Source organism: Mustela lutreola, chromosome 7, assembly GCF_030435805.1.
Source record: "Mustela lutreola isolate mMusLut2 chromosome 7, mMusLut2.pri, whole genome shotgun sequence".
Classification (NCBI taxonomy): Eukaryota; Metazoa; Chordata; class Mammalia; order Carnivora; family Mustelidae; genus Mustela; species Mustela lutreola.
Genome location: NC_081296.1, coordinates 128184525 through 128198122, shown reverse-complemented (window position 1 = coordinate 128198122; position 13598 = coordinate 128184525). Strand labels below are relative to the sequence as shown.

The 13598-nt window shown below is 35.4% G+C and overlaps 1 long non-coding RNA gene across 2 annotated transcripts in view; it reads left to right on the top strand.

Annotated features, from left to right (window-relative positions):
• The window catches only part of LOC131836794 (uncharacterized), a 141726-nt gene that overhangs the window by 60534 nt on the left and 67594 nt on the right, over window positions 1-13598 (top strand). The window contains exon 2 of one of the 2 annotated variants that reach the window (XR_009355783.1): window positions 13158-13321. The exons of the other annotated variant lie outside the window; for it this stretch is intronic. This is a non-coding gene — a long non-coding RNA (uncharacterized LOC131836794). The remainder of the gene's footprint in view (window positions 1-13157; window positions 13322-13598) is intronic. 2 annotated transcript variants of the gene reach the window in all.

The window sequence follows — 13598 nt, the reverse complement described above, 5'->3', positions numbered from 1 at the left end:
AATTTTCAAACAATATGGTATGATTTGGCTTCCATACTATCAGAGGTCTTTCCCTATTTTCTTATGCTAAAACGACTTGAAACTGTTGTTTTAAATGTTAACTGCGGCAAAAGGATTTAGGAAAAGTTGTCTTTGTGGCAATTTGTCATAGAAACTAACAAGGAAATATAAGTGGCTCTTCTGTAATAAAGAAAAAAGGGATAAAAAGTCACTGGTTAGCATGTAAAAAGAAAGAAAATATATTTTCATTTTGATGTGTATTTCACTAAGGCCTAGATTGATTTTAAAGACAATATAGATAGAGAAACTAATATATATCTTCTATATACATTTTTATTAAGCTGTAGATATATGACACATTTTATTGAATTGCACCTTAAATATGAACAGCTCATTATATATGTCAATTAGACCTTAATAAAGGTGTTAAAAACAGTAAACCAAATCAGATATCTGTATGGAAGGCATCATGATGTCTTCAAGTAGTGACTGTCCACTTACATTGGATTGCATCAGTGGGTTGTATCAGTTAACCAAGGAACTCATAATATTTTCACTGTCTTTCCACTGAGTTAACTTATCATTGCTAGCTGAACAGTTTGTATTTAACATAGCCATAATCATAGCAATATTTTTTGATGTTGTGTCTATGGTTAGCTGTCCACACAGTCTGACACTAAAGAGAATTTCTGGCAATAAGCACAATTTCTAGGCTTCATTGGCAATACCAAAATTGGAAAATAAGATATACAGAATGAAGGTAGGGAGAGGGGCACCTGTGTGTCTCAGGTGGTTGAATGTTGGACATTCGGTTTCAGCTCAGGTCATGACCTCAGGGTCTTGAGGTCAAGCTCTGCCTTGAACATTTTGCCTGGTTTCATGCTCAGCTCAGAATCTGTTTCTCTCTCTCTCCCTCTCCCAGCTCCCCTTGCTCTCTCCCTCTTTAAATAAACAAAAGAAAAATCTTAAGAATAAAGGTAAAGAGAGTATGCTAAAATCCAGTAACCTTGTCCATGGAATCAAAGAAAGGATTTATTATTATTATTATTATTTTAATGTCCAGGTCTTACTTTTTTTTTCACTCCCTTTAAAAAGGGATATCAGGGTATGTTCAAACATTTATCTTTCAAACTTTTTTTTTTTTTAAAGATTTTATTTATTTATTTGACAGAGATCACAAGCAGGCAGAGCGGCAGGCAGAGAGAGAGAGAGGAGGAAGCAGGCTCCCTGCCGAGGAGAGAGCGCGATGTGGGACTTGATCCCAGGACCCTGAGATCATGACCTGAGTCGAAGGCAGAGGCCCAACCCTCTGAGCCACCCAGGCGCCCCTCTTTCAAACTTTAAAGAAACAAAATACATTGGATTTTTAAAGAGTAAGATTTATTGCACCATGTCTGATTCATCAGAAAGAAAGAAAAAGTCATTTCTATTCTATTATGCTTTACAGTTTATAGGTATGTTCACATATATAGCTTTATTTAAGTCTCCTTAGGACCTAAGGCACTGATATTCTAATTTTTTAATCAAGTAGCTGAAACTTGGAGAAGTGAGTGATTCATGGTCAAGATACTAAACCAGATGAAACTAACAACTTCAACTCATTTCCTTGATGCAAGGAAACTGTCAAAAATATGGTCCTGCATTCCCGTCCTAATGAGAAATTCTTAGAAGTTCAGTTTTAGGGAAGTTCTTAAAAAGTTGGAATATTTAGTGGAGAGGGACAGCGGCTTATCTTCATTGACCTGGTTTATTCATCCATAAAAATCATTGAAGGCAGAAGAGAAATAGGCTTGCAATGCAAAATAAAACGTGAGCACTCTGGTTTAGCACAAATGCAAGCCCTAAGTACTAAGAATACTGAATGGCAAACGGCCAACAAGAACTGCCAACTCAACATCTTCAGCAAATGGAATGAAATTCAGAAGTCTGCTCACAACCTGTGTGAATATTACACCAGGGAGCATTCTAATATCGAGGGTCTCTTTGAATGTAACTATCCACTGAGATTTTAAGATCTCCTTGAGGAAGGTTTCTGGAGAAGAAAACATTGTCATTGTCTATTTCAAGACTCAAAGAAAGTAAGAAAAACAAGTGAAAAAGCTGAGATGTTTAAAATCTTACTAAATATACAGGTAAGAAAGGACAGAAATGATTTTGCTAAATCCTTTGATGAATGATATGTATGGGGTTTCTGACACATTGGTCTTCAGATATAACCAATAAGATGTCTCTGGTAGCAACAAACTTTATTATTTCAAGATGGGCAACAATCTCCTTTTAAATCTATTTTTGGGGAATTATTTTCTTTGATGATTAATTGGATTAAAACAGATTTGTTAGGAGACTTTTTGTTTTAAGATTTTATTTATTTATTTGAGAGAGAGAGAGCAGGAGAGGAAGCAGAAAGCAAAGGAAGAGGAAGAAGCTGACTCCCGCTGAACAGGGAGCCCATGCAGGCCATCCTAGGACCCCAAGGTCATGACCTGAGCCAAAGGCATCCACTTACCCAGCTGAGACACCCATTGCCCCGCTAGGAGACTTTTGTAAAACTTTGTCCCTGTTCTCCTCCTCGTTATTATTACAATTACCATTTTTAATAACTAACAGCATTTATTATGTTCAGTATAAGGTTTTCTTTCTTTATTGGAAACAGGAACTAGCTCAAGAAAAAAAAAAGAAAGAATGAGGGGGAAAAATTACGAGCACACACACACATATATAATTTACAGACGTAATTGGCATCGATGTGAGTACTGTATTTCAATTTTAGTTTCTTGGCTGTCTAAAACTATTTGACAATAGAAGATAAACAAATATACTATAAGTTAACTGTATGTTCATTAAAGTACTAAAAATAATTTCATTAAAAATAACTAACTTATGGAGCACCTGGGTGCCTCAGTGGGTTAAAGCCTCTGCCTTTGACTCAGGTCACAATCCCAGGGTCCTGGGATCAAGCCCCAGAACAGGCTATCTGCTCAGCGGGGAGCCTGCTTCCCACTCTCTCTCTCTCTCTCTGCCTGCTTCTTTGCCTGCTTGTGATCTCTGTCAAATAAATAAATAAAATCTTAAAACAACAACAGCAACAACAACAAAACTAAGTGATTTCTTCATCTCAGTTCACCCTAACTAAAGATCTTAGAAGAAAACATTAGAAACCTTAAAAAGTTAAGTAAATTAAATAAATTAAATGCAAATTTATTCAGTCAGCCTTAAGACTAATCGGAAAGACATACTGATATTGTTTTATTTGTAAGTGAATTCACTTTATAAGACACATACCTGTTCTGGAAACCATTTCTGCTGTTGAAATGGCTTAAAAAATGTTCTCAATCAATTATCTGTAACAATGCACTAAAAGACAATTTGTGATTACTTAGCATTTTTAAACCATGGTTTTCTATTAAATAATTAGCAGTGATATCCTAAATCTAACTTCCTGAAAAATTTTCACCTGTGTTAAAAGGTTATCATGCACATACTTTGTGACTAAAAATAACAAGAGCTTCTCAAATTGACACAGTGTTAATATTATTAAATTCACAGTTTCCATCCACGTGTCATTGCTTTCCTCCATTCAATCCTAATTTACTTTTCTTTCTCTTCTCTTCTTTCATAGCCCTCTTTCCTTTCTTTCCTCACTTACTGAGTACCAATGAAGGGCTTGACAAGATGAAATTAGATTTTAGAAAATCAAAAACGGAAGAGGTATACTTTGCTTTTTGAAAAGTATGATCCATGCAAATAAACAACTATGATATGATTTGATAAATATGATATGATATGTAAACAATTACAATATGATTTGACAAAGACATCTATTGAAAAATGAGACCTAGAAAGGAACGACTAACTATTCCTATAGGGATATGGTGAAACAGATCCCTCCTAGAATGGTGTTTACTATGAACCTCGAAGTATGACTAGACATTTTCCAAGCTACAAGGGATATAGAGGAAAAAGGATCCCAGCCAGAGTGTGGAAGAAATAATGTGGTGCAAATGAACTAACACTGAAAGAAAATTGTGATTTTCTTTGGAAAAGGTAATTGATTCAGTCTAATTTTAGGGAAATCTTTTCTTCAGGTTGGAACGGATTATGTCTGATCTCTCCAAGCCACACACATTTAATAACAAAAATCTGGGGAGTCTCTTAGCTTGGGTTGCTATAACAAATTACCACAGATGGAATGTCTTAAACAACAGAAATGTATTTCTCACAGTTCTAGAGGCCTTGAAGTCTGAGAGATCAGGGTACCAGCATGATCTGTGAGCGCCCTCTTCCTGCTTTGTAACGGCCATCTTCTTGTTTTGTCCTCACATGCAGAGTGATCATCCCTCTGGTGTCTCTTCTTTCAAGAGTCCAGTTCCATCATGACAGCTCCATTCTCATGACCTAACTCCTTCCTAGACCCTCCACCTCTAAATGCCATCATCATGGAGATTAGGGCATCAAGATAGTATTTGGGAGGGACTCAAGCATTCCATCCATAGCAGGAGAGTACCTTCCTATTTCTGTAGAACAAAAAATTATTTTTATTTATGTATTTATTTATTCATTTCTTAAAATTTTATTTATTTACTTGAGAGAGAGAGAAAGTGAGAGAGAACATGAGAGGGGAGAAGGTCAGAGGGAAAAGCAGACTCCCCACAGAGCTGGGAGACCAATGCAGGAATTGATCCCAGGACCCTGGGATCATGACCTGAACCGAAGGCAGTTGCTTAACCAACTGAGCCACCCAGGTGCCCAATAAATTGTTTTTAAATGATATAAAGATAAAATGAAACAAAATATGTGCTATTTTAAAACCGATACCTTCTACTTCAGTCAACATCTAAGGTGGATTATTTAGCTTCCAGAGCAAGTTTCAGTCAACTACAGCTCTTGGGCCAAACCTGGACTGCTGTCTGTTTTTGTAAATAGTTTTATTGGACACAGTCATAACTATTTATGTAGAGATGTATGTATTGTCCATGGCTACTCTTGTGCTATAACAACAGAGTCAGTTTGTAGAGACAGAGATAATGTAAATGTAAATGTAAAATGTAAAATGTAAAATGTTTACTATTTGACCCTTTATGAATGAAGTTTGCTAATCCATGCATTAGATCTGAAGTAATAATCCCATCTCAGATTTTCTAATTTACCTCATATGTGTCTGTTGGGAAATTTTATACACACACACACACACACACACACACACACGACATATGTAGGACCTGGTTCTCCCTCTGCATCTCTCTCTCTCTCTCTCTGTCTCTTATGAATAAATAAAAACTAAATGCTTAAAATATATATTTAATAATATTTAAGTTATATGTATAATAAAATAATTATTAATAATGTAATGTATGTTCTATTGGGAAGTATGTATGTTTTATATATAATAAAATAAGTATAAATGATATAATTTATACATATATAAATATGTATTCATACATATGTATCTACCCATCTAATTATACACATACATACACACATAACACCGAGCAGTACTTTAAGGGGCACCTAGGTGGCTCAGTTGATAAGGGTCCAAGACTTGGTTTCAGCTTAGATCTGATCTTGGGGTCTTGGGATCCAGCCCCATGTCAAGCTTCCCCACTCAGTGCAGAGTTTGCTTAACTTTCTCTCTCTCTCTTCATCTGCTCCTCTCCACTTCGAATGCTTGCTCTCTTTCTCTCTCTCACTGAAATAAATAATTAAATCTTTAAAAAAAAAATAACTGAGTATTTTAAATTACTAGGCTTAAATGATCCTTTACAGTTCCTTTTTTTATATAAGAACTAATTATATTTAAATATGTTTCAATTAGTTTTTTTTTTTTTTTTTTTTTTTTTTTTTTTTAAAGATTTTATTAATTTATTTGACAGAGAGAAAGATCACAAGTAGGCGGAGAGTCAGGCAGAGAGAGAGGAGGAAGCAGGCTCCCGCTGAGCAAAGAGCCCGATGCGGGGCTCGATCCCAGGACACTGAGATCATGACCCGAGCCGAAGGCAGCGGCTTAATCCACTGAGCCACCCAGGCGCCCCTCAATTAGTTTATAAAAATAAAATGTGGTATAATTAATCTTCTTTCCCTGTGTCCCCTGCTGAACTTATTTTTTATTAAATATTTGTCATTCCTTTGTCAGTCTTGCCCATTCTGTTCCTTAATATTATATTGCATTGTGACTTAGCATTTGGAATGTGGTCATAGTCAAGTTTGTTTCTCACAGGTTAGTTATCGGACGCTGCTAACTATACTTCATCTTTCTCTAACCCAAGCCTCTCCTATCTGAGGTAATTCAACCAAGACTTGTATCAATTGCCAAGTATTTGTGGAACATAGAATATCAGTTGTATCTCAACAATTACTGACATTCATGTAGAAGTATATTAAAACATTTGTCCTTCTTCCTTCTCTCTTTCCCACCAACCCTTTTTTTCTTTCTTTGCTTTTTTTCCCTTCCTTCCTTCCTTCGTTCCTTTCTTCATTTCTTTCTCTTTCACTAAGTTTAATTTTCATGGATTTAATGCAATTGATTTTTGTACTAAAAAATATCCCCACCATATATCAAGGCAAAAGGAAACAAATACATGGTGCATGTTTTCTGAATGAATGCACACTTGCTTTAAACAACAGTGGGTCCATAGAATCAGCATTCACTAAAACTGAATTTATTTCAAGGGATATTAGGTTGTTGGCATTTATTAAAATGTTAAAGGGAAGAGTAGTTTAGGTAGTGGTTGATGCTGGCATTTTCATGGGAGAAAAATGGGTTGAGGATAAACATTGGAGGTATCCAAGCTAGAGAAATCAGCTTGAAGACTTAAAGGCATAGGATAAATCCTGCTTTACTGACTCATTGGTTTTAAAGGCATTATGGAAGAGAAAGAACATACCTGTGTAGTATGAAGTGCCAAAGAAAACACATATTTAAGGTAAAGCACATGTATATATTATATATAAAATTAATAAGATTATCAATATTAGAACCCTACATTTCAGTTTCATGTTTTGAAGTGAAAGAGGATTATTCAATGTTTATTAATTTTACTTTTAAAGTTTAAAAGTCATAGAACCAAGTTTGAGTTGTATGAGTCATACAACCAAGGATATGTGCCTTAAGTCCGTAGGTAAGGGGTCTCAGGTATGGATTAGAATGGGGATAGTTTCCCTGTGGGTGATAAGGACTGGCAGTGGTCCAAAAGTCCCCTTTGTTCAGCCAGGGTCAGTGAACAGAGCATTGGACCCAGCAGGGTGTCCAGTTGCCACTGTTTTCTGAGACTGCTGGGTCCAGTCCTTCAGTCTTGTTTTCTCTGGAGGCTCCCTGAGTCAGAGACCAAAGCCTGGGGCCCTTTAAGGCTACATATATTTACACGTGATACTAACATTCCCTTTAATGTTGAAAGATAATCAGGCCTTACTGTTTCAAATAAGTCTGGGGAGTCATCAGCACTATAGAACTAACAGTACTTCAAATAATTTGAAAAGGAATCTTTACAGAAAGTTCTAAGAGCATTTTCAAATTATATAGCATTCTAGACCAAACTGGAAACAGCAACTGTGTACAGTTAATTCCAAGAGGAGACCCCTTACCTGAATCCAGCAATGGGATAAACATGTACCTCGAAATAATTAGAGTGTTTTGATCAGTTGCTTGAGATTTAAATTATATGTTATCCCATTTGTATTGTTGGCCTACAGGTAATAACAGAAATTGAAAATGAGGCCACCCTCTCAAGTCTCATCACTAATTGAAAGTTTTTTCTCATTATTTTGGCTTTATTTTGTGTTTCGTCTCTGGACTCCATCAGAAGTTGCTATAGACACGCCCCAGGTCACATTGTCATGTTTGAAACTGCAGGGCCCCTCTGGTTAGAATGCAGCCTTCCTTCTAAAGGTAGAGTTCAACTCTTTTTGTCTTCTTTGCAGCAAATTAAATTGCTGGCACTTACAAGCTTTTGGAGAGCAGGTCCCTCATCATTAAAATGTGTATTTCGGACCACCTTTAATTCACCTCTGCTCTCCACCTTTGCAAATTTTCCCATCCACCAACCTGAATGCAAAGATTAATTCTCTGCCATGTTTTCGTTTCATGTCATCTAACAAACTATGTTTATGTTTACTTTATAACTTAGGAAGGGAAGCTATTTTTCTTCATCATTTTCATTTGCATTATCATTATGTCATCATCACCTGGGAGATAAAAAGTCTTCCTAGCACTGACTCGTGTCTGGGGTTAACCTAAGAATCTATAGGAAATGCACATGTAAGGTCATAGAATTCTTTCCTTTGCAAATATGTCCAGCTTTACATCTCCTAACAAGAATTTTATTTTATTTCTGCCCCCACTGGCTGAAAGTAGACATTTATTTCAAGAAAGCTGTTCGTGCTCTGAAACTCTGCTTTGGTCATTGTCCTCAACAAATTATTTTTAAAATCTTCTAAGAGGGTGAATTTTTGTCTTTAATTTGTATTTCATTACGGGTCCCTTCAGGCAATAGAGAGATGAAATCAGAGATAGGTCCCTGGCTTCAAATTCCTGGGGCTCAGTCCCAGTTGCTCTATGTACTAGCTATGTGATCGTGACACTCCCCAGTTCAATTTTCTCACCTACAAAATGGAAACATTAAGAACAGTTAACTCAGTGAAGTTGTAGAGAGTAATAACAGAGTGAATGGTGCCTAATCAAAGTAAATACATGTTAGCTGTTATCATTCCAAGTCAAGTTAGGTAACACATGGCAGGCTCGGTAACAATAAGATTGAATAACAGATATTTTTATTTTTTGAATTATCTTGTAAATTAGAGGAATTTCTTAACAGTAACATCCAAAATGAGTTATATAATTGGAACAAATACATGAACTTCCAAGATTATTGTCCTTAATAGATAGCATGGATTATAATTAACATATAGGTTATAGATAATGAAATATAATGTATGTATATATGTATATGTGTATTTATATATGTATGGGTATATACACATATGTATGTATATATCTACACATGTACATGTGTATATACACGTGTGTATATGCATGTAGGTATATGTATGTATGTAAATGTGTGTATACATTTATATGTGTATATATAAAATATATATATAAATTTTTTTTAACCTTCTAGTTACAACTTCTCATTGCTTGAGAGGCTGCTTTGCCCTCTTAGAGTTGCTAATCTAGAAGGATTTAAACAGGTTTGAAATGTTTAATGAAGGAGTTGGGTGCCTGCACTTGATTAATGATAAAAGTATGTGCATCTTTAGAAGCCAGAGAGGAGTCATCTTCACAAGAGAACATTTGACTCTTGAAGGTTTCATAAATTTATTTAATAGCAGTTCTAGATAGTGCTTTTACATTCCATTTTATCATAAATTTTGCTGTAGTGTGTTATTTCTCTCTGGACACCTTGACAGCTGAGTACAAAGTTCTACTCTTTCTAATGGGTATTCATAGGGCAGTTTTCTTTAACACATCCTGGTTCTAACACCATTGGCATCGTTTCCTGGTATTTTAAAAGTTCTTTGGTCAAGAGGTTGCTTATTATTTGCTTAACTCCCTGAGAACTATGCACTTAAATCATAAAATCCCTCTCCACTAAACAGGGCCTCACATTACCACCTTTGCCAAAGGCCAGGAAGGATTTATCATGGTGCTGCATCATGCATTTGGATATGAACTGACATAGATCTATAATATGGTTTAGTGGAAGTAGTTGATGTTTTCTGAATGATAGCTCTTGACCTGAGAAGCTCAGAAGTAATGAAAGTGGGATAAATTTGCATGATTTGTGCCATAAGCAATATTTATAATGTAAGAAGGCTTTAAAGATTAATACATTCCCAAGGCAACACATGAAAGAGACAGGAAAGGTTATTCGATGATCATTTAAGTGCACTATTTATTTGCAATGCTTTCATCTGAAAGATTTTCTCCATTTTCCCCCTTTCCCCCATTAATTTAGTATACAAAGGGGACATTGATAACTCCCTAATTTTAAAATATTCTCTGTAAACTTAACTCTTTTAATCAAGGAGAGGAGGCACAGTACTGCTTGAAGAAATAGTTGATTGATTGTCTCTCATTAGTTAAGTGGCCTAAAGTATTTTTTAAGTTCTTATATCATTAACTCCTTATTTTGAGAATCAAATAGCTTAAAGTATTTTTCACAAAATAGTTACATTATTGCTTTATCTAATTATCAATTTGTAGAAGAAAAATTGATGTGTAAAGTCCCTAAGAAAGTATATAATTACAAAGTTTGAGAATTCAAGTCTGAGGTTGACAACACACTTAAAGATAGTCCTCAGCCTAATTTCTTCTGAATTACTTGTCATGAACTTTTACCTTTCTATCTCAAAATATGGAAAGTTTTCAAAATGACTTCATACTCCTTATTTTTCTCCATCTTAAAAATTAAATGCATCTTGGTGCAGTGCTAAAATGAAAAGATCGGTAGGAAGAATCACAAAAGAAAATGTTCAAGAAAATTTAAGGGTTAACTTAAGCTTTAATATCTACATACATTGTATTTTTAATTCCTTTGGAAAATATGTTGTGACAGTATAGTTGTGTCTACTCATTTCGAAAACAGTTGAAACTAATTGAAAAGCAGAGTTCTGTCAGTCAAACACTAGATTTTCTTCAAAGTCTCAAATTGTATTCAATGAATATACAGAATAAGATGTTTATTCTAGAAATGTGGACAGAAGTTGAGCAGCCAATAAAAAGATTCCCTGCCACATGGGCTCGCACCCATGCCCTGCTTCCCATCGCAAGCTCTGTGTAGGAGATTTATTTTCTCATTCTCTTTTTGGTAGATTAGATCTCAATGAGAAAAGAGTTGGAAATATTATGACTTGGTAATATTCCTCCGAGGGAAAAATAAGTTTATTCTCTCTTATCTCATGTCTCATGGAGCGTGATCTAATAATGCTTCCATTTACAAATGAGAGAAATTATTTAGGAAATTTAGTAAAGGTAAGACAATAAATAAGTAGGACCAAAACTAGAGGTCTCTTGCTCTTTAATTTTTTCCTGACATCTTTAACAGTAATTTTCTGTGAGATAAGCTGCAAAATTTTGAAGAGTAATTTAGAGAAAATATTTCTATTTTCCTCTTAGAGGCACACAAAACATAAAAATGGCAGTTGTTTAAGAATGATCACTTGGATCCATTCTCGAGTTTTGAAGAACAGTAAGGTTTGTATTTACACTGTAAATATTATATATAAATATATATGCATATATATATATGTATATAATTAAGTTATTATAGCAAATTAAATGGATCCAGATAAATTACTTCCTAAGCATTATGGTCTTGACTTAAAATCAAATGACTATTCTTCCCCAAATGGTCTCTGTTCCATCCTAATAGCTTTGAAGGATAAGCCTGCTTACTTCCACTTTGAAGATCTATTTTCAGTTTAGTACCATAGACTCACTGGAAAGATCTCTCTGTTTTGCTAGCCTAAACTGAAGAGGAAAATTCACATTCTCTTTACATTGTTTCCCTCACACCTGATAGGATGATTGCAGGCTATACGATCAATCAGTTCTAAAGCTATAGACTTTAGCTGTATATTGGGTACACCAATGCCCTCTTGAAGCATAACTGTGTATATCTTTGTAAAACAAGGATAATCCTGTTCTCGTGTTACAGAATTATTGCTAGGGTTTGAATAATAAAATGCACAATAAAATCTTTGACACATTGTGAGTGGTAAAATGTTTAATATTACATTATTACTTGTTTAACATCTTCTAATGTTCTGCAAGCAAACATGGCGTGGGTTATATTGCAAGGTGGAGTTGGAAAATACATCAAAATAGTAATAAAATCTTATCATACTGCCTGTGGCATGAGTTTCCCTCCTTTTCAGAATATTCTTTTTTAAAAGATTTTATTTATTTTTGAGAGAGAGAGAGCACACATGAGTGGTGGGGGGGGGAGGCAGAGGGAGAAACATTTCCCACTGAGCAGGGATTGGAGGACCCTGGGATCATAACCTGAACTGAAGGCAGATGCTTAACCCACTGTGCCACCCAGGTACCCTCAGAATATTCTTGACTCGTATTTCCCTATTAATTTACCATTAACTGGTTGCTTGTTACCATAATTATGTATAGGTCCAATTACTCCAACTCTGCTGCAAGCATCTTGAGGGAAGTTGTCTGGACTTTTAATTCAATCTAAATATACACTCTATGTAATAATTTATAATCCATAAAATGTATTTTTTAAAGATTATTTATTTATTTGACAGACAGAGATCATTAGCAGACAGAGAGGCAGGTAGAGAGAGAGTGGGGTAAGCAGGCTCCCTGCTGTGCAGAGAGCTCGATCCCGGGATCCCGGGATCATGACCTGAGCTGAAGGCAGAGGCTTTAACTGAGCCACCCAGGCGCCCCCATAAAATGTATTTTGAATCCAAAAGAAATTCAAGAAGTGTTTCTTTGAAAGAATAGGCCATGTACCTAAGGTCAGATGATCGTATTTCCATTTGTGTTTCTTAGTCTCTGCAAGCTACCTTTTCTTAGGAAAATCATTTAAGCACAAGGAGCAGTTTACCCTCATCTATACAATTGTGGTAATGCTACCTTCCTACCACTTAGAATGATGTGAATTATACAAGATAATGCAGATGAAAGTACTCTAAACTTTAAGCATGTGTCAAGTTAAGAAGTTAAAGCCCTAAGTTGGAAATGAGAATGAGAGTTGGCTCTTATTATGATGTCTCAATGCATAATACTATAATATTTAGTTGCATCTATGTACTCGAAATGACAATGTGATTTTGAGAATGCCCTCAAATATAGTAATTTGCAGATGGATATGATCTGCTTATAAACAAGAGCACTCTTAGGAGTATTCTGTGTCTCCTAAAATCTGTTGTTGTATATCATGCTGACATATGAATAAATGTAAAGAAAATAATTAAGGAAAAAAAAAATCACTGGCACAAATGTCATGTTGCCAGGATCATTCATCCTCCTTCCGTGGATGAAGAGATAAGCTCGGAGAACTGAAGTGGGATGAGAATAATTTTTATTATTTCTTCTCACTCCCAGACTGAACTTTCACCCTTCTGAAAGAACAGTCTTGAAATTCAACCTCCCTTCTCAGGCTTTAATAAACATAGACAAGGTTTATTTCTATTTCTTTCAGAAACTGGAGTGAGAAATGTTGAAATGCCACATGAAAGGCCTTGCTTAGAGGGTTTCCAGCTGAGACTGGAGATTGAAGTGGCGAACATTCTCACAAGGGATCCAGGCCTTCAGGATATTTCCAAACAAACCTTGTGGCCCCTCGGGGACAAGGGTAAACTTACGGTGAGTATCTGAGGCTCTCTCTGGTAGACCCAGCTCCTTTCCAAGTTGTCTCACAAAAATGGTGGTAATGAAGAGCATTAGACAAGTTTTCTTGATATTTTGCATTTCCTACATTACTTACATTATTTTCTCTGCTTTAAGTAGGAAAGAAAAGGCTATTTTTCACTTAATGTCAAATGTTAACTACATTGTGGAAGATCCAGCTTCTTCTTCTTCCTTCTTCTTTTTTTTTTTTTTTCCATTTTTAAAAATTTTTTCAATGACCTCTCCTCAGGAA